At 47.6% G+C, this 22,346-nt stretch overlaps 1 pseudogene across 1 annotated transcript in view; it reads left to right on the top strand.

The window, feature by feature from the left end:
* Positions 1-18,661, top strand: part of LOC310851754 (transmembrane protein 229B pseudogene) — a 151,047-nt pseudogene extending 132,386 nt beyond the window's left edge. Inside the window, exon 4 of the transcript XR_014568553.1 lies at positions 18,524-18,661. The product of XR_014568553.1 is annotated as a transmembrane protein 229B pseudogene (transcript). The remainder of the gene's footprint in view (positions 1-18,523) is intronic.
* Positions 18,662-22,346: the final 3,685 nt, after the last annotated feature.

The following is a 22,346-nucleotide window of genomic DNA, read 5'->3' as shown; positions in this document are numbered from 1 at the left end:
CTGGGTTTCCCCAGCAACTCTGGGCAGCTTCCAACAAAGACAAAAAATACACTAAGATGTCACACATTAAAAACTTCCCTGAACAGGGCTGCCTTCAGATGTCTTCTAAAAGTCTGGTAGTTGTTTTTTCTTTGACTTCTGGTGGGAGGGTGTTCCACAGGGCGGGTGCCACTACCGAGAAGGCCCTCTGTCGCCTGGTTCCTTGTAGCTTTGCTTCTTGCAATGAGGGAACCGCCAGAAGGCCCTCGGAGCTGGAACTCAGCGTCCGGGCAGAACGATGGGGGTGGAGACGCTGCTTCAGGTATACTGGGCTGAGTAAGCCTGATCTTTATTAAACTGTTGCAACAATCCCTCCGTCGTGGGGATTCGAACTGCCGACCTTCCGATCAGCAAGCCCAAGAGGCTCAGTGGTTTAGACCACGGCGCCACCCCAGAAAGAACTTTCTGATGAACGGACTCCCTTAGAAAGTGTCGCACTCTCCTTTTCTGGAGGTTTTTAAGCAGAGGTTGGATGGCCAGGGAATCTTTAGCTGAGATTCCTGCATTGCAAGGGGTTGGACTGAATGCTCCTTGCGGTCCTTTCCAACTGGACGATTCTGTGATTCTACTTCAGGTGACCCTCCGGCTTCTGTTTAAAAACCTCCAGTTGCAGAGTTGGGACTGTCAAGGGCCACTTAGTTCAGCTCCCTGCAACGCAGGAATCTCGACGGAAGCGTCCAGGACAGTTGGCCGCCCGGCGTCTGTTTAATGTGAAGCAAATAATTGCCGGCGACACTTCTGAGCGCCCACGGAGAAGTGGGTTTTCAGGGAAGAGGGCTTGAGTTCCCGGCCAGCTCCTTGAGCAGCCGCACGTCTCCTTCAATGGTCATAAGAAATGCCTTCCTCCTTGCCACCCACGCCAAAGACCGCAGGCGCCCATTCAGCAAACAGGCCAGCAGAAAACTCACACCCAACCAGGCTTTTGTCCTCTGGGGTTGTAAACAAACGAGGAACAACATCGCCAGAGAGGATTTGAGGCTTGGCTCCTAGGCCAGAAGGATGCGTTCCAGGTCACCCGGCGAGCTGGGTGGGGGATTCGAACCCTGGTCTCCCCCATGTGCTAGCACTCATCTAATCCCCATGACGACCCTGGGAGAGGCCGAGCGGTGGGGATTGGCTCAAGGGCATCCAGCGAGCTTGCTGGACAAATGGAGGCTTGAACCCTTGCCTGACATAGAATCGTAGAATTGTAGGGTTGGGCGGGACCTCCAAAGATCATCTAGTCCAACCCCGTGTGATGCAGGGGTCTAACTACTCTAATCCACCACACCAGCACTGGACTGGGGGGGGGGGGACAGGAACGTGCAGGAGGTCATGTGTGGCCAGAACTGTATGGCTCATTTCAGGCCCCTAGCTGGAAGCTAGTGTTGTGACAGGGAGGGGTCTCTTGTTCAGTTTGTTACAGGGGGGAAAAAGCTCCTTTTCCCTTATGGGGGACCGAAGAGCCCGTATAGAGTCCTTAAGTGGGTTCGCTATCGGTAGGAGAAAATAACAGACGCCAACCAGAGAATATTGAGAAGCAAAGCTGTTTAATAATAATAATAATAATAATAATAATAATAATTTATTTTTGTACTCCGCCCATCTGGCTGGGTTTCTCGAGCCACTCTGGGCGGCTTCCAACAAAGATTAAGAATACATTAAAATGTCACACATTAAAAACTTCCCTTAAAAGGGCTGCCGTCAGATGTCTTCTAAATGTCTGGTAGTTGTTGTTCTCTTTGACAGCTGGTGGGAGGGCGTTCCACAGGGCAGGCGCCACCACCGAGAAGGCCCTCTGCCTGGTTCCCTGTAACTTGGCTTCTGGCAGGGAGGGAACCGCCAGAAGGCCCTCGGAGCTGGACCTCAGTGTCCTGGCAAAATGATGGGGGAGGAGACGCTCCTTCAGGTATACTGGGCTGAGTAAGCCTGATCGTTATTAAACTGTTGCAACAGGGTCCCCACTCACCACACACAGGAAGGAGGAGAGAACCCAGAACATTGGTGCGCAAGCCCTTATATAGACTTTTGCATTTGCCCACCCTGTAGCCCAAGACCACCCCCCAAAGCATCATACATACATCACAGAAGGGGGCGGTCTACAGCAGAAATCCTGCCTGCCAGGATACCTGATAATGGCCACTGATTGCATTACCTGGGCAGCCTTGCCATTCTTTTGTTATGGTAAATACTTTTAGTTCCTGAATCCAGTCACAGGCTCACCTTATTCATACACAAATGTGCCCTTAAGGCAGGATTTGTAAGCAAGAAGTCAAGGGGAAAACTTTCCCATTTCCTTCCTCCTTGCAGAGAAATATATTGAGGTCAATTTGAGAGTCAAAATGACTTCAGGATTGCTCTCCTGTACTATTTCAGACATGTGGTTTATATACTCATGCATGTGTTTGCCTCAGACCAAAATAAAAAAATTCCTTCCAGTAGCACCTTAAAGACCAACTAAGTTAGTTCTTGGTATGAGCTTTCGTGTGCATGCACACTTCTTCAGATACACTGAAACAGAAGTCACCAGACCCTTCTATATAGTGAGAAGGTGGGGAGGGGTATTACTCAGAAGGGTGGTGGGAATGGGTGATTGGCAGATAGCTGTGATGAGCCTGTTGACGACTCTTGACGACTGCAATAGGTCTTACAGGAAAAAGCAAGGGGTGAGAAGGTGAAAAATGGCTTTGTCATGTATAATGAGATAAGAATCCAATGTCTTTGTTCAGACCAGCTATCTGCCAATCACCCATTCCCACCACCCTTCTGAGTAATACCCCCCCCCCACCTTCTCACTATATAGAAGGGTCTGGTGACATCTGTTTCAGTGTATCTGAAGAAGTGTGCATGCACACGAAAGCTCATACCTAGAACTAACTTAGTTGGTCTTTAAGGTGCTACTGGAAGGAATTTTTTTATTTTGTTTTGACTATGGCAGACCAACACGGCTACCTATCTGTAACATTTGCCTCAAACGTTTATTTTATATTTGGGACCTTCAAATTCTTAGAACAAGCTCAAAGAGGCTCATGGGATTGCATAGCTGGGTGGACCAGCTCTGTGGCAGAACAGCTGCTTTGCATCTAGAAGGCCCCTGGACAGCCACTTGCAAGTTGGGCAGGGAGACAGACTCCCTGTCAAAAATCCCAGAGACCGGTTGCTGCCAGCCAGTGCAGTCCAGCATGGAGCTGGGTGAGCCAACGGTCTGAGTCGGAGCCAGGCCCCATGCCATCCGCCCAATGGCAGAGGCGGGTTTAGGGGAGAGCGGGGGGACGCTGCAGCAATGGCGAACCACGGAAGGCAAGAGTTGGGGGTTAGCTGAATTTAGGCGTTGAAATTTTAAAGCCTAAAAGGCGAAAGATTTGTACGATCTGAAGAGAAACCAGAGTATTCTGGTCTCCGAATCTTTCATATGTGGTGGGAATGTAAGAAGGTTAAGGGCTTCTGGGAAATGATATATAATGAACTGAAAAAGATGTTTAAATATACATTTGTAAAGAAACCAGAAGCCTTTTTGCTAGGAATAACAGGAAGAGAGGTTAACAGAAGGGACTATAAACTTTTTCAATATGCAGTAACAGCGGCAAGAATCCTAATGGCCCAAAAATGGAAACAAGAGGACCTACCGACACTTGAAGAATGGAGAATGAAACTTATGGATTACGCAGAATTGGACAAAATGACTGGGAAAAATAGATACCAAAAAGACCACAAATTCATCGAGGACTGGGGAAAGTTTACGGATTATCTGGAAAATAGATGTGATGTACAGACAACGTTAGTCGGTTTCAAAGAGGCTCTGTGATTGTTAAAGATGTATTGTTAAAAAAACAAAAACAGAAGTGATAAGTTACTGTTAACTGGCAATACAAGTTAAGAAAAATGCATAATGAATAGAAAATATGGATGATTAATGGAGGAGCTGGTGGAAGTTCAAAAAATTGGAAATATGAGAACAAAATTGTGTTGATTAATTTGTAAAAGAAAATTTAATAAAAAATTATATATATATATATATGAAATTTTAAAGCCTAAAGTCTGCTACTGCTGCTGGGCTCTCCTCCCTTTTCCTTTTTTTAAAAAAATATATATATTTTTATTAGTTTTCAAACAATTTAACAAGTTCAATTCAATTTCCATACCATATTCCATATTCCAGATTTTGATGACGTCCCATCCTTAAATTCCATAATGTTTCTATTAAAATCACTCATCGGCTGCCATAAATGTACAGGGGATTCTCGGGTTGCGAACGTGATTCGTGCGGGAGGCACGTTCGCAACCAGCAGCGGCGCGTCTGCGCACGCACGGGTTGCGATTCTGCGCTTCTGCGCATGCGCGACCACCGAAACCCGGAAAGTAACCCATTCCGGTACTTCCGGGTTTCAGTGCGTCTGTAACCAGAAAACGCGCCACCTGAAGCGCCTGTAACCCGAGGTAGGACTGTAATATTTATCTAAAACACATACAGTGGTACCTTGGGTTACATACGCTTCAGGTTACATACGCCGCTAACCCAGAAATAGTGCTTCAGGTTAAGAACTTTGCTTCAGGATGAGAACAGAAATCGTGCTCCGGTGGCACAGAGGAAGCAGGAGGCCCCATTAGTTAAAGTGGTGCTTCAGGTTAAGAACAGCTTCAGGTTAAGAACGGACCTCCGGAACGAATTAAGTACTTAACCCGAGGTACCACTGTACCCTGCATTGCATGACTTTATCATTCTCATTCCTTTGCTTATATTTAATTTCATTTGACTACAATATTTTTCTCCGGTAATCCGAAAAAGGGCCTCTGTTATTCTACTACCTTTTCTTCATTTCGGTCTCCGACTTCTGCCCCCATCTCCGCGTCGTCCAATCATTTCAAAGTCCCGTTTCACCGGAACAACTTCTTCTTTGCATTTCTGCACATACAGAGTTCCGCCAGACATAAAACAATTTAACCAACTTTGCAGGGGGTTTTCCAATGGGAAAGGGAGCGCATCTATCTGTGATCTTTTTCGCATCGCAGCAGGTTGAGCTGGATGACCTTTGGGGTCCCCTTCCAACCTGGCAACGGCGTGGTTGTGCAGGTGCCGGGATGCGGCGCACCCATGCGCACTCATGCGCCGGCAAGCCACGTTCTCTTGCACGAACATGACCTCTCCACCACCACCCCGCAAACCTTTCTTTCTGCACACGCGAGTCAACTTTGTACCCTGTGTCCGAAGCGAGGGATGCTATAATTAGCTGCCTCTTGCCGTCGCCCCCTCATTCCGCTCGCCAGACCGGATGCGCTAAACTTAGCTCCCCTGCCTCCCTCCTGCGGACTCTGCACCTTCCTCAGGCCCAGCTGCCTGGGGGAGAGTCACCTGACGCCCTGTCATCAGGCTGTCAGCAAAAAGCTGCAGACCGCGGGTGTCTCAGGGCCCCTGGGAACACCAGTCTGGGCCTTTTGCGGTGCCCAGCCTCTCTGCCCGCCGCCCTCGACTTCCTCCCCGCTCGAAAGGGCCCCTTGGCCCAGAACTCAATGGTCCCATGACGCCAAAGGGGACCTCGTTGTCCCCCTCCAAGAGGTCTCCGCTCTGCAAATATAAAGTTCTGCATTTAAATATAAGGCTTGGCCTTGAATGCATACAGGGGTACCTTGGTTCTCAAACGCAAACTCCGCCCTCCAGATGTTTTGAGACTACAATCCCCATCATCCCTGACCACTGGTGCTGTTAGCTAGGGAGGATGGGAATTGTAGTTCCAAAACTTCTGGAGGGCCGGAGTTTGCTCAAACGCCTTGGGACTCAAACAACTTGGAACCCAAACACTGCAAACCTGGAAGTAAGTGTTCCGGTTTGCAAACCTTTTTCACAAGCCGAACATGCTCTGATTTGAGTTTTACGCTTCAATTTTGAGTGTTATGCTTCCAGTTTGAGTGTTACGCTAAGGTCTGTCTGTTTTTTGCTATTTCTTTTACGTTTTTGCAGCTCTTTTTGCTTTGTTTTTGTGACTGTGTGGAACTCAGTTCAGCTATTGATTGATTGATTGTGTGACTGCAGCACATCGTTTATTGCTTTCATTTTATGGTTCAACGGTCTCGTTAGATAGTAAAATTCACATTAAATTGCTGTTTTAGGGTTTGTTTTTAAGAGTCTGGAACGGATTAATCCATTTTGCATTACTTTCTATAGGAAAGTGCGCCTTGGTTTTGGAATGCTTTGGTTTTGGAACAGACTTCCGGAACGGATTGAGTTTGAGTCTCTGCCCATGGTGTTGAGCATGACAGACATGAAAAAGAGATGCAGGAAAAATATTGCCTACCCTGGTGCCCTTTGATATGGATTTATCAGGGTGGAGGCTCAGTAAGTAGCGAACGTCGTCTAGCCTCCCTGCCAGCCAATCAGGGTGACGGCTCAGTAAGTAGCGAACGTCGTCTAACCTCCCTGCCAGCCAATCAGGGTGAAGGCTCAGTAAGTAGCGAACGTCGTCTAACCTCCCTGCCAGCCAATCAGGGCGACGGCTCAGTAAGTAGCGAACGTCGTCTAACCTCCCTGCCAGCCAATCCGGGTGACAGCTCAGTAAGTAGCGAACGTCGTCTAACCTCCCTGTCAACCAATCAGGGCGAAGGCTCAACAAACCGGTCATCTTTCCGGAAGCAGCCTGAAAAACAGCAGCCAACGCCGGAACCACCCTGAGATCAAATCGAGAGAGAAATATTCTTGCCTTTGGACCATATGCACCATTTCCTTTGCGGGTTTGGGAAAAGGACCGGCGCTTGGCTAGCTCTTGGAGCGAGTCCGCTAATATTCTCCCTTCGCTCTTGCATAACTGGGGATTATCGGGAGCAGGAACCGGGGTCACGGCGGGGTCCTCCTGCCAGAAGGTCTTATTGCAGGAGAGGACTTAGCAAAACGGCCCGGACGGATCTGTGCCTTGCACTTTCGAAAGGAATGTGGTTTGGGGATGGAAAAAATCCGGTGAGTCGAGGCCCATCCTCTGAAAGGGGACCCGGGAGAGGAGGCAGGCATGGGAAGCCCCGCTGAGAGCGCTCCTGGATCGTGGCCACTGGCAGGTGCCAAGAGAGGGTGGAGCAGATGGAGGGGGGGAAGAGAAGGGTGCCAATCTGTCACCTCGCTCTGGCCAGCTGAGACTTGCGCGGGTGTCAAATGCTCAGCTGCCGTGCAAAGGAAGCAACAAGGGGGGGTCTGGGGCGCCTCCGGCCACCGCAATGGTATCACCGAGTGTGAAGTGCCGGTACTGGTCCAGACCTAGGACCAGTCTGGATAGTTGGCCTTGGTGAAGACTTGACATTTTCATAGAATCATCGAGTTGGAAGAGACCCCAAGGGCCATCGAGTCCAACCCCCTGCCAAGCAGGAAACACCATCAGAGCACTCCTGACATATGGTTGTCAAGCCTCTGCTTAAAGACCTCCAAAGAAGGAGACTCCACCACACTCCTTGGCAGCAAATTCCACTGTCAAACAGCTCTTACTGTCAGGAAGTTCTTCCTAATGTTTAGGTGGAATCTTCTTTCTTGTAGTTTGGATCCATTGCTCCGTGTCCGCTTCTCTGGAGCAGCAGAAAACAACCTTTCTCCCTCCTCTATGTGACATCCTTTTATATATTTGAACATGGCTATCATATCACCCCTTCACCTCCTCTTCTCCAGGCTAAACATGTCCAGCTCCCTTAGCCGTTCCTCATAAGGCATCGTTTCCAGGCCTTTGACCATTTTGGTTGCCCTCCTCTGGACACGTTCCAGTTTGTCAGTGTCCTTCTTGAACTGTGGTGCCCAGAACTGGACACAGTACTCCAGGTGAGGTCTGACCAGAGCACAATACAGTGGCACTATTACTTCCCTTGGTCTAGATGCAATACTCCTATTGATGCAGCCCAGAATTGCATTGGCTTTTTTAGCTGCCGCGTCACACTGTTGGCTCATGTCAAGTTTGTGGTCAACCAAGACTCCTAGATCCTTTTCACATGTACTGCTCTCAAGCCAGGTGTCACCCATCTTGTATTTGTGCCTCTCATTTTTTTTTGCCCAAGTGCAATACTTTACATTTCTCCCTGTTAAAATTCATCTTGTTTGTTTTGGCCCAGTTCTCTAATCTGTCAAGGTCGTTTTGAAGTGTGATCCTGTCCTCTGGGGTGTTAGCCACCCCTCCCAGTTTGGTGTCATCTGCAAATTTGATCAGGATGCCCTTGAGTCCATCATCCAAGTCATTGATAAAGATGTTGAATAAGACGGGGCCCAAGACAGAACCCTGTGGCACCCCACTAGTCACTCTTTTCATCCCCCAAAAAAGTTTTTTATTTGAGTTGCTACGGAAATGAGGCTGTATTTTAACATTGTATTTTAATATTGTTTTTAAGTTGTACACTGGTACCTCGGGTTAAGTACTTAATTCGTTCCAGAGGTCCGTTCTTAACCTGAAACTGTTCTTAACCTGAAGCACCACTTTAGCCAATGGGGCCTCCCGCTGCCACCATGTGATTTCTGTTCTCATCCTGAAGTTCTTAACCCGAGGTACTATTTCTGGGTTAGTGGAGTCTGTAACCTGAAGCGTATGTAACCCGAGGTACCACTGTATTTCAATTGTTGAAATACTGTTGGTGTTATGTGGTCCCCCCGGGTTGTCCATGGAGGCGCAGGTCCATTCTGTCTCCAGGGCAGCTGTCTCCCAGCTCCATTTGGTACGCAGGATGAGACCCTCCCTGCCTGCAGACTGTCTCGCCAGAGTGGTGCATGCTCTGGTTATCTCCCGCTTAGACTACTGCCATGTGCTCTACGTGGGGCTACCTTTAAAGGTGACCAGGAAACTACAACTAATCCAGAATGCGGCAGCTAGACTGGTGACTGGGAGCGGCCGCTGAGACCACATAACACCGGTCTTGAAAGATCTACGTTGGCTCCCAGTATGTTTCTGAGCACAATTCAAAGTGTTGGTGCTGACCTTGAAAGCCCTAAACAGCCTCAGTCCAGTATACCTGAAGGAGCGTCTCCATCCCCATCGTTCAGCCCAGACACTGAGGTCCAGCGCCGACGGCCTTCTGGCAGTTCCCTCATTGCGAGAAGTGAGGTTACAGCTAACCAGGCAGAGGGCCTTCTCGGTGGTGGCACCCGCCCTGTGGAACGCCCTCCCCTCAGATGTCAAAGGAATAAACAACTATCTGACGTTTAGAAGATATCTGAAGGCAGCTCTGTTTAAGGAAGTTTTTAATGTTTAATGTTTAATACTGTATTGTGTTCTTAATATTTGGTTGGGAGCTGCCCAGAGTGGCTGGGGAAACCCAGCCAGATGGGCGGTGTATAAATAAATTATTATTATTATTATTATTATTATTATTATTATTATTATTATCATCATTATTATACCTGGTGTCAGCCGCCTGAGCCCGGTCTTGCCTGGAGAGGGCTGGGTGTAAATAAAATGTAGTCATACCTCGGATTGAAGCAGCTTCGGTTTGAGCATTTTCAGGTTACGTTCTGTGGCGACCCAGAAGTAACGGAGCACGTTACTTCTGAGTTTCGCCGCTCGTGCATGTGCAGATGCTCAAAAATAACGTCATGCGCATGCATGGAAACGGCGAATCACAACCTGCACATGCGCAGATGCCCATTGCGTTCGTTTCAGGATGTGAACGGGGCTCTGGAACGGATCCCATTTGATTCCAGAGATACGACTGTATTATTATTCTTCTTCTTCTTATTATTATTATTATTATTATTATTATTATTACTTTGCCCCAAAGGAGTCTGGGAGTCTGGTCAACTTCGGGTGCGTTGGGGACAAAGATGAGGAGCCAGCCTGTCGAATTTCCTCTCAGTTTCCCGGTTGGAGTGCTGGACTAGGATTTGGGAGAGCTGGGTTCAAATCCTTCCTCTCAGCCACAAAACTCACTGGGGGGCAACGTTGAGGGGGGGCAGTTGCTCCCTCTCAGCCTAAGCTGCATTGCAGGGGGTTGGACTGATGACCCTCAGGGTCCCCCTCTATGGTTTTACGAGTCCACCTCAGAGGGTTGTTTTTGCGAGGATACAGCGAGGAGGGAGAGGGCCGCATATATACTGTATTTGTTGCTCTACAAGACGCACCAGACCACAAGACGCACCTAGTTTTTGGAGGGGGAAAACAAGAAAAAAAATATTCTGAATCTCAGAAGCCGGAACAGCAAGAGGAATCGCTGCGCAGTGAAAGCAGCAATCCCTCTTGCTGTTCTGGCTTCTGGGATAGCTGCGCAGCCTGCATTCGCTCCATAAGGGGCACACACATTTCCCCTTACTTTTTAGGAGGGGAAAAGTGAGTCTTATAGAGCAAAAAACCCCGATATATGCGGAGGAAAAAAAGGGGAAAAAACTCCAATAATCAAAGTAGTGATGTATGGAAGTGAGAGCTGGACCATAAAGAAGACTGATCGCCGAAGAATGGATGCTTTTGAATTCTGATGCTGGAGGAGACTCTTGAGAGTCCCATGGACTGCAAGAAGATCAAACCTCTCCATTCTTAAGGAAATCGGCCCTGAGTGCTCCCTCGAAGGACAGATCCTGAAGCTGAGGCTCCAAGACTTTGGCCACCTCATGACAAGAGAAGACTGGAAAAGACCCTGATGTTGGGAAAGATGGAGGGCGCAAAGAGAAGGGGACGACAGAGGACGAGCTGGTGGGACAGTGTTCTCGAAGCTACCAGCATGAGTTTGACCAAACTGCGGGAGGCAGTGGAAGACAGGAGGGCCTGGTGTGGTCTGGTCCAGGGGGTCACGGAGAGTCGGATATAACTAAACGACTAAACAACAACAAACTGCAATAAATGAATTTATCCGTTTACGCTGCTTGTTTAGAATCCTCCTCAGAAGCTGCTGGCATCTATTTCTCCTACTGTTCGCATGCAATTTTGACGTTTCCTTGCAGAGAAATCCCCTCTCCTGTGTTCATGCATGCAAGCGTCTTTTGCACACATCACCCGGCTGGGAAAGCATTGCAAAATTCAGGAAAAAAAGACACTGTGTTTCAGTTCCTCTCTGTTTCCGGAACGTGAGAAGGAGGTAGGTTTGCCTTTAATTGCAAACGGCACTGAATTCCACCCCCCCCTCTGGCTGGGGGAATCCCCCTGGGGTTATTCCTGCCTGCGGCGACCCCTCCCCTCTCCGAAATCCCAGCCAATGAGAATTCAGGCTCCTCCATGATGGGCTTTGCGGCTGTGTAATGTGTCGGCGGTTCGAATCCCTGCGACGTGGTGAGCTCCCGTTGCTCGGTCCCTGCTCCTGCCAACCTAGCAGTTCTAAAGCACCTCAAAGTGCAAGTAGATAAATAGGTACCGCTCCGGCGGGAAGGTAAACGGTGTTTCCGTGCGCTGCTCTGGTTCGCCAGAAGCGGCTTAGTCATGCTGGCCACATGACCCGGAAGCTGTACGCCAGCTCCCTCGGCCAATAAAGCGAGATGAGCGCCGCAACCCCAGAGTCAGTCACGACTGGACCTAATGGTCAGGGGTCCCTTTACCTTTAGCTTTAATGTGTGAATCGGTCCTTCAACTCCAGAGTTGGAAAATGAGCATGGTGTGCTTGTGTTGACGCCTTGCTCTTGAACATTTCCCTTTCCTCTGTGCCGTTTTTTTGGACAGCCGTGACGACTGTTTCAAATTAGGAATTTTCTGAGCTGTGTAAAAACATTTATTATCATCATCATCACTGAATTAATAAAAGATGTTGACGGCCGCTTGGCAGGCGCCTGCATATTCCCTACAAAGAATGGGGGGTTTTTTGGACGCACCGGGGGAATTGTTACAAAGCCTTTCTTAATGTGCTGCAAACACTCTGCTCCCCCTCCCCAAACCGGCCCCATGCGCAGCCTTGCGCCTCCTTCGAAAAGCCTGTTGCGCAAGATGGGAGATAAACTCTCCATGGAGACAGTTTCAACAAAGCGGGTGAGTCAGCTGCTGTTACGTTTACGGCCCTCTGCCTTGCTGAGTTCGGGGGAATAAAAATAAACCCTTTGCCCTAGCCGCTCAGCAACTGGCTTGGAGAAATGGCACTCTGCGTATGCTCGAAGGCACTCTGCTCTTTGGCAGTTATGTCCGTCGCCCCAAGGCGCTGAAAACTGAAAAATATGTTCAGTTACAGATAGGTAGCCGTGTTGTTCTGCCATAGTCAAAACAAAAAAATTCCTTCCAGTAGCACCTTAAAGACCAACTAAGTCAGTTCTTGGCATGAGCTTTCGTGTGCATGCACACGAAAGCTCATACCAAGAACTGACTTAGTTGGTCTTTAAGGTGCTACTGGAAGGAATTTTTTTGTTTTGAAAAATATGTGATTGGCATAGGAGGGCTGTATTCTCCCACATGGATCTGCCAAGGCTCTGAGGTCTTAAGGAAAGACCCTTCTTTCAGTCCCATCACCCTCTCAAGCATTCTTAGTGGGGCAGCGGGACAGGGCCTTCTCGGTGGTGGCTCCTCCCCGGAAACTTTGGAACTCCCTGCCTAGGGAAGCCAGACTGGCTCCTTCCTTGTTGTTCTTCTGCCAGCGGGTGAAGACATCCTTACTCCAGCAGGCCTTTGGGAACTCGCTTGTTTTCTCAGGGAAGCACTCTGCGATGCCACTGGGCTGTTTTTAACAACCTGCATTTTTGCTATACAGTGGTACCTTGGTTTTCAAACAGCTTATTTCCCGAACAACTCGGAACCCAAGCACTGCAAACCCAGAAATAGGTGTTCCAGTTTTCAAACTTTGCCTTGGAAGCCGAACGTGCTCCCGAGCTTTTGTTTTTACTGCTGCGCAGCAAATTTGTGTCCCCGCATAGTAATTCAGGCTTTCCTCCTCCCGTTTAACACTTAAACAGCAAATTTAAGTTCCCCCATCATGATTAAAGCCTTCCATTTCTGATTGCAGTGTTCTGAGGTGATATTTGTTATTGCTTTTGTTATTGCTGTTTTTTTCATTTTTGTTTGTGTGGCTTTTTCATTTTTGTGTCTGTGGCTTGTATTTCATTTTATGATTGATTGATTGATTGATTGATTGATTGATTGATTCATTGATTGTGTGACTGCGGAAATGGATAAAAGCCCCCCCCCTCCAAACAACGACTATCATCAGTGCAGGTAAGAAAAAAAAATCATTTTCATTTTTATCACCTACAATACTGTCTTATTTGTTTTATAGTACAGAACATTGACTATTGCTTTCATTTTATGGATCCATGGTCTCGTTAGATAGTAAAATTCATGTTAAATTGCTGTTTTAGGGGTTGTTTTTAAAAGTCTGGAACAGATTAATCCATTCTGCATTACTTTCTATGGGAGAGCGTGCCTTGGTTTTGGAACACTTTGGTATTGCGGAATGGATTGAGTTTTACTATTTGCTAACGTGAATTTTACTATCTAACAAGACCATTGATGCATAAAATGAAAGCAATAAACAATGTACTGCAGTCACACAATCAAGCGCGTCTTGGTTTTGGAACACTTCAGTTTTGGAACGGACTTCCAGAACGGATTAAGCAGGAGAACCAAGGGACCACTATATATCTATATTGTTTAATTCTATGAGAGTTTTGACGATGAACCTGGGATACGTTTTTAATTTTCCAATCTGTGTTGTTCCCATTTGTGGAAGCCGCCTTGGTGTCCTGGTCTGGGGAAAAGATAAAGAAATATACCGCATTTTTCGCTCTATAAGACGCACCAGACCATAAGACGCACCTAGTTTTTGGAGGAGGAAAACAAGAAAAAAATATTCTGAATCCCAGAAGCCAGAATAGCAAGAGGGATCACTGCGCAGTGAAAGCAGCAATCCCTCTTGCTGTTCTGGCTTCTGGGATAGCTGCGCAGCCTGCATTCGCTCCATAAGATGCACACACATTTCCCCTTACTTTTTAGGAGGGAAAAAGTGAGTCTTATAGAGCAAAAAAATACGGTAAATAAAAGCAAGCCTGGACGAAATTCTGTTTTGTGCCAGCTGATGGCACCAGGCCCAGATGTGCTAACGTGGAACCATTTGCACCCAGGGTAAATTCCACCTCTTGAACATACTTCTGAGCTGCTGGGACCAAGACCCCTCCAGCCTTAAGTGTTAAGCATGTGGACTCGAGATGCAAATATAGCAGATTGCTAACTGGGTCAGGCATTATCCCCCGAGGTCTCGAAAAAATGCCCTCGGAGGAGCAGAAATCATGGGATTGAGTAACAGAATGGAATTTTGTTGTGGGAGGCGGTGGAAGAATGACTCTTGTGGAAACTGGACTGGGTCCTGGGGGTTGTTGAACTCGGCTCATGTTTCTCGAAGCTGCAACAAATGAGCTGGCCTGTTGTGGCCTCCCTCCCCCTGGGTGAATCAGAAAAAAAATCACAAATCTGGCAAAAGAAGAATAATAACAAAATGCCGAGAAGCTGCAGGAAAGGAAGAGCTGGACAGAACGAGGAAAGATTAGGGTAGGCGGGGAGAAAAATGCTTACACACAAAGACAAATATATCTTGATGACTCGCGCAAAGCCCATTTCCCGCAGTTGCATGGAAGGGTTGTAGGGTGTGGGGTTTTTTCGGGTGTGTGTGTGTTGATCTTGCTGTTTTGGAAGAAGGAAAAAGACTTGCCAGCATGTGACACAGAATGCATACCCTCCAATTGCCCTGATTTTCCGGGGACAAATCCCAGTACAGTGGTACCTCGGGTTAAGTACTTAATTCATTCCAGAGGTCCGTTCTTAACCTGAAACTGTTCTTAACCTGAAGACCACTTTAGCTAATGGGGCCTCCTGCTGCTGCCGCGCTGCCGGAGCCCGATTTCTTTTCTCATCCTGAAGCAAAGTTCTTAACCCAAGGTACTATTTCTGGGTTAGCGGAGTCTGTAACCTGAAGCGTCTCTAACCTGAAGCATATGTAACCCGAGGTACCACTATACTACAAAAGCCATCCTGGTTTCTGAATTGATTCCGGAATATCCTGCTTTTCATTTTTCCTCCCCTGCATGTCTCAGAGAACCAGTGTTTTAAAAACAATTTAAAAAATATTTAGGGGTACTGATGTAAACAAAATCTCCTTTTCCCTTATGGAGTATCCAAGAGCCCCTATAAAGTACTTAAGTAGGTTCCCTATCGGTAGGAGCACCCTACTGGTGCTGGAGGAGACTCTTGAGAGTCCCATGGACTGCAAGAAGATCAAACCTCTCCATTCTGAAGGAAACCAGCCCTGAGTGCTCACTGGAAGGACAGATCCTGAAGCTGAGGCTCCAAGACTTTGGCCACCTCATGAGAAGAGAAGACTCCCTGGAAAAGACCCTGATGTTGGGAAGGATGGAGGGTGCAAGGAGAAGGGGACGACAGAGGACGAGATGGTGGGACAGTGTTCGCGAAGCTACCAGCATGAGTTTGACCAAACTGCGGGAGGCAGTGGAAGACAGGAGTGCCTGGCATGCTCTGGTCCAGGGGGTCACGAAGAGTCGGACACGACTAAACAACAACAACAACATTGCTAGCAGAAAATAACATAGGCCCACCAGAGAATTAAACGTGCTGTGGGCGCAAAAAACGGAGCCCTGTTTATCCTGAACGTAAAATACCTGCACCCAATGAAGGTAAAGCTGGAATACAAAGCCCTTCCTATAATTTCGAAGGGAAATGTCACCAATCCACTTGTTGCAATTCTTTAGCTGCTATCCTTCAGATAGCCATTTTTTAAGAAAGTCGGGGAGTGTTTATTCCATCACTTGGGCAAACTAATATCAGTGTACTGGAAGAAGCAAAGATCACTGATGTTGAAGCAATGATTCTTCAACATGAACTTCTCTGGACTGGTCCTGTTGTGCGGAAGCCTGATGATCATATTCCAAAGCAACTACTCTATTCCCAACTTAAAAATGGAAAGCCTAAGGCTGGTGATCAACAAAAGAGGTTTAAAGACTCTCTCAAGGCAAATCTTTAAAAATGTAGTATAAACACCGATAACTGGGAAACACTGGCCTGCGAGCGCTCCAGTTGGAGAACAGCCTTGACCAAAGGTGTCCTGGGCTTTGAAGACACTCGAACTCAGGACGCAAGGGAGAAACGTGCGAAGAGGAAGGCATGCTTGGCAAATCCACACCATGATCAACTCCTGCCCGGGAACCAATGTCCCCACTGTGGAAGGACGTGGGGATCCAGAATTGGCCTCCACAGTCACTTATGGACTCATTGTTAAAACCGTGTTTACGGAAGACAATCTTACTTCGGCTACGAGGGATCGCCGAAGAAGAAACTAAGATCCCAATGGAAATATTACGAAGATTACAGTATATGAATAAGCATTGTTCAAATATTAACATTCTGATATGGTTGGACTAAGCTTGCACAGAACAATTAAATTAAATTTAAACGAGAGGATGAACACAGAATGGATAAACAAGCTCATTGACTTGAAATGGAATTTATGCAATGTAGAACCTAGTTGATAAGGTAAAGGACAGCTGAGAACTGGTGGAAGGAAAACACACTGGGTGAGGAAGGTGGGCATAATTTTGTTATAATTGTTGGTATTAGTAAGTGGTATTTGTAGTGTTAGTTCTTTTTCGTCTTCTTTCTGTATTTGTATATGCATGTTGAATCTTTATACTTTTAAAATAAAATAATAATAATAATAATAATAATAAAATAATAAAAATAAATAAATAAATAAATAAATAAATAAATAAATAAAGTGGACCAGGAGGCCTGCCTTCCACCCAGATGTATTGAGTGTTGGAAATAATGGGGGCGGCACTCTGCACCAGCCCAGGAACCCTCTCCTTCGAGAGCCCGTTTCCGGACAGGTTTTGGGATCCAAATTGGAAGAACGTGAGAAGAGTCAAGGGCCAAATACAAGATGGGTGACACCTGGCTTGAGAGCAGTACATGTGAAAAGGATCTAGGAGTCTTGGTTGACCACAAACTTGAGATGAGCCAACAGTGTGACGCGGCAGCTAAAAAAGCCAATGCAATTCTGGGCTGCATCAAGAGGAGTATAGCATCTAGATCAAGGGAAGTAATAGTGCCACTGTATTCTGCTCTGGTCAGACCTCACCTGGAGTACTGTGTCCAGTTCTGGGCACCACAGTTCAAGAAGGACACTGACAAACTGGAACGTGTCCAGAGGAGGGCAACCAAAATGGTCAAAGGCCTGGAAACGATGCCTTATGAGGAACGGCTAAGGGAGCTGGGCATGTTTAGCCTGGAGAAGAGGAGGTTAAGGGGTGATATGATAGCCATGTTCAAATCTATAAAAGGATGTCACATAGAGGAGGGAGAAAGGTTGTTTTCTGCTGCTCCAGAGAAGCGGACACGGAGCAATGGATCCAAACTACAAGAAAGAAGATTCCACCTAAACATGAGGAAGAACTTCCTGACAGTAAGAGCTGTTTGACAGTGGAATTTGCTGCCAAGGAGTGTGGTGGAGTCTCCTTCTTTGGAGGTCTTTAAGCAGAGGCTTGACAACCATATGTCAGGAGTGCTCTGATGGGGTTTCCTGCTTGGCAGGGGGTTGGACTCGATGGCCCTTGTGGTCTCTTCCAACTCTTCTATGATTCTATGATCTAGTCCAGCGCCCTCTTGCCACCGTGGCCAACCAGATGCCTCACTGAGAAACCCGCAATCAGGATTTGAACCCAAGACCCCTCTCCCTTCCGGCGGCTTCCAGATTGCAGAGGCAAGAACATAGCTAGCAGCCATCAATAGCCCTCTTCTCTGTAAATGCTCTCTGCCCTCTTTCAAAGCCAGCTGAGCCAGTGGCCTGTCACTGTGGGAGGGAGTTCCGCAGTCTAACTATACACTCATCTATGTGCTGCCATCTGCCCCCGGCTAGCACGGCTGATGGGAGTTGCAAAGGTTGAATGAAGTCCTATATTATATATACACAGAGCTTTTTATGCACGCTTCCTTGAGGACCTTTGGCCTAATCCCACACCTCAGTGGGGCGGCCAGGCGATATGAGCTGTGTCTGGTCTGGCTAGGCTCATAATTAACAGGCAGCAGAGAACGCTGAGCTCTTAAGCTCTTGCAAAGCCGACAAAAGCATATGGTTCTTGTATTATTATCAGAGCCAGAGAGGTCTACCTTTTTTTTCCCTTCCAAGCCCTCAATTGCCCACTAACACACAAATAAAGCTGTTTGCCTTCCTGATAACATTGCCCAGCTGCACAGACGCTTAACCCTTCCTGCTACGGCTCTGGCCTTCATCGGCTCAACAAGCGGAGCTAAGCCAGGGGTAGGCAAACTAAGGCCCGCGGGCCGAATCCGACCCAATCGCATTCTCAATCCGGTCCGGGAATCAGTGTGTTTTTACATGAGTAGAATGTGTCCTTTTATTGAAAATGCATCTCTGGGTTATTTGTGGGGCATAGGAATCTGTTCATCCCCCCCCCTCCAAAATATAGGCCGGCCCCCTATAAGGTCTGAGGGACAGTGGACCGCCCCCCTGCTGAAAAAGTTTGCTGACCCCTGAACTAAGCTCTTGCAAAGCGCTCCAGAGCCATCAACAGCTGAGGTCTTGCACAGCTTATGCTGCCCGCCAAAGCCCATCCTAATTGAAATATACTCGAGAGCGGATTTATTTATGCTCTTTATTCAGCTCATAGTGGTGAGGAGGAATGGAAGTTCCCCCAGAATGTCTGCTTTATATACATTCTTTACACAATGGGCCCCATGTGATTGGCTAATTCTGGGATTCTCCTGTAGGCCAATCAGGTTGCGGATCTCCTGTAGGCCAATCAGGTTGTGGATTCACTTCTGCATTCTGGGTCCTATTGTTCGAGGACCAATCAGACGGCTGCATTCTGAATCCTATTGTTCTAGGACCAATCAGACTGCTGCATTCTGGATCCTATTGTTCTTGGACCAATCAGACTGCTGCATTCTGAATCCTATTGTTCTAGGACCAATCAGGATGCTGCATTCTGGGTCCTATTGTTCTAGGACCAATCAGACTGCTGCATTCTGAATCCTATTGTTCTAGGACCAATCAGACTGCTGCATTCTGAATCCTATTGTTCTAGGACCAATCAGACTGCTGCCTTTAGGATCCTATTCAACTCAGTACATAACACTAATTAAAACCGCAGAGGAGCGGATTTCTCCCAAGATGCCCTGATTCGAAACAGCAACCCGGCTTCTCCATAGTTTCTTTTTCACAGCTGCTAGTATCTTTGAGGAGAGTGGTCCCCAACATTTCCCTGCCTTCCACGGAAGGCTTGGAAATCGCCAAGGGTCTCGGCTGGCGACCGGATGATTTTTCCGCCGGTTGCAGCAATTGCAGGATTCTTAAATGTATTTGTCGTTGCTCCTTTTGCTTCCTGGATACTGCATTTTATTGCATTGCCGTGCAGGCTCTGTAGAATTCTGATCGTCTTCCTATAGACATAAAATTGTAAGGCTGTCGTCACGTAGCTCCCATTGGAGGAACGGAAGTATTTGCATGAAGCTAGGCGGGGGGGAGGTGAAAAAGAAGGCCAGTTTTTAAATGGACGTTTTGAACAACAGGTGTTTAAATAAAGTCGTGGGGGGGGGGAGAGACACCGAGCAGTTGTGAGGATATGGGGGGGCTTGGGTGAGATGTAAAGGGAGGGGATACGGGGTGCTCAAATGGGTGGTTGTGGTGACCAGTTGCAAGCAGGGGCAGCAGCGCCTAGTGAGACTATAAAACGCATAACATACTTACTTGGTCTCTAAGGTGCAACTGGAAGGAATTTTTTAATTTTTTTATTTTGATTTGACTACGGCAGACCAACACGGCTACCTACCTGCGAGAAGCTAAGTTACAGGGAACCCAGCAGAGGGCCTTCTCAGTAGTGGCACCCGCCCTGTGAAACGCCCTCCCACCTGAAGTCAAAGAGAAACACAACTACCAGACTTTTAGAAGACATCTGAAGGTAGCCCTGTTTAGGGAAGCTTTTAATGTTTAATAGGTTATTGTATTTTAGTGTTTTGTTGGAAGCCGCCCAGAGTGGCTGGGGAAACCCAGCCAGATGGGCGGGGTATAAATAATAAATAATTATTATTATTATTATTATTATTATTATTATTATTATTATTCCAGTAAATAAAATACAGTTAAACATCCATATGACTATTTATTTCACTTCTTTATTTTATTTCATGAAATATATATACCACTAGATTGCAAACAAACAAAAACACACAAACACACACACACACCTCAAAGAAATTTACAAAAAAAGAATAATTGGTTTTAAATCTGAACGGTCGTTAATTCGTTTAAAATTTTGAAAATCAATCACAATTAATTGGCAAAAAAAAAAAATGCAAAAAAGGGGATAAAACCACAAGATTATTGGTGAAAGCCGTTTAAAACCAGCTGTTTAAAACATTCCCAAATGTGTTTTAATACATCTGCCACAAATCCGCAGGCATCCTGCGATACACTCGAATGAACCCTGCAAGCCAGCACGGTTTGGGAACCGTCGTTTTACAAAACTCTGAGCAGGGGAAGAAAGAGTTGCAGCCACGCAGCCGCATCGTGAGCAGCTGGGGAACAGATGTGGGCAGGGAGCTTTTGCAAGAGGCAAACAGTGGAATCACGGTGTCTCAGCAGAAATGCAAGCATGACGCGTCAACCCACCACTCAGGGTGTCCGCAGGCGAAGAGACACCAAGAGCCTCTGCTCCAGGGACATCTGCTCTCCGTGTGTGTGTTTTGCAAAGGCAAGCAGCCGAACCGCGCAACCTGGCGAGAGGAAGAACGGCCGACACAAATTGGGAAAACAATGGAGGACAAATGCCCTGCTGGAAGAAGAGGAGAGTTGGCGTGGGCGGCCCTGGGTTTGGGAGACGAGGAGGGTCTACGCTTGTCAAGATAGACTGCCCCTGGAGCTGGAGGTTCCATCAGAAGAGGCTGGCTGCTGAGTTCTTAGGGGTATTTGGCCAAGATGCTGGACTGAGCTTCCAGCCGAAGGAATGCACAGGGCAGAGAGATCACTTGTTGTTGTTTAGTCGTTCAGTCGTGTCCGACTCTTCGTGACCCCCTGGACCAGAGCATGCCAGGCACTCCTGTCTTCCACTGCCTCCCGCAGTTTGGTCAAACTCATGCTGGTAACTTTGAGAACACTATCCAACCATCTTGTCCTCTGTCGTCTCCTTCTCCTTGTGCCCTCCATCTTTCCCAGCATCAGGGTCTTTTCCAGGGAGTCTTCTCTTCTCAGGAGGTGGCCAAAGTCTTGGAGCCTCAGCTTCAGGATCTGTCCTTCCAGTGAGCATTCAGGGCTGATTTCCTTCAGAATGGAGAGGTTGGATCTTCTTGCAGTCCATGGGACTCTCCAGAGTCTCCTCCAGCACCAGAATTCAAAAGCATCCATTCTTTGGCGATCAGCCTTCTTTATGGTCCAGCTCTCACTTCCATACATCACTACTGGGAAGACCATAGCTTTAACTATACGGACCTTTGTTGGCAAGGTGATGTCTCTGCTTTTTAAGATGCTGCCTAGGTTTGTCATCGCTTTTCTCCCAAGAAGCAGGCATCTTTTGATTTCGTGGCTGCTGACACCATCTGCAGTGATCCTGGAGCCCAAGAAAGTAAAATCTCTCACTGTCTCCATTTCTTCCCCTTCTATTTGCCAGGAGGTGACGGGCCCAGTGGCCATGGCCAAAGATGACACAGTTGCTTCTACAGCACTGGATCCCTTCGTACACCAATCTAGGCAGCTGCTCCCAGGTCCATATGGAGCAGTTGCAGGAACAGGGGACCACCACCCCTCCACCACCCCTGCACCTTCCCCCAACAATATGCATGCCTGCAGCTGGAGACTGAGCCATCATGGAAACGTCCTTAGCTCCTCCCTTTTCAGTCCGCTCCTGGTTCTGGGAGACAACAGTGCAAGAGAGGGTGAGGAAGCTCCTGGCACTTCATTTTCCTGGCTTGCCTTCTCCTCTTCTTCTTCTGACCCATCTTGGGCTCCACCCTCCAACTCTGAGGCTTCCCCTGCCCCTGATTCTTGCCTCCTGGCTAGTACAGGTCCATCTCCCCATCACCACTGCCCCCGTCTCCCGAGTCAGACTCCAGCCCTTCCTTCCCCCAGTGCACACTTGTCAGCCTCCTGCCAGTCCCTGACAACAACAATAATAATAATAATAATAATAATAATAATAATAATTTTTATTTATACCCCGCCCATCAGTCTGGGCTTCCCCAGCCACTCTGGGTGGCTTCCAAAAAAATATTAAAATACAGTAATACATCAAACATTGAAAGCTTCCCTAGACAGGGCTGCCTTCAGATGTCTTCTAAAAGTCTGGTAGTTGTTGTTCCCTTTGACATCTGGTGGGAGGGCGTTCCTCAGGGCGGGTGCCACCACCAAGAAGGCCCTCTGCCTGGTTCCCTGTAACTTGGCTTCTCGCAGCGAGGGAACCGCCAGAA

The sequence above is a fragment of the Podarcis gaigeae genome, assembly GCF_964106915.1.
Source record: "Podarcis gaigeae genome assembly, chromosome: 8".
NCBI classification, from domain to species: Eukaryota; Metazoa; Chordata; class Lepidosauria; order Squamata; family Lacertidae; genus Podarcis; species Podarcis gaigeae.
This window is presented reverse-complemented; position numbering and strand designations above follow the sequence as displayed.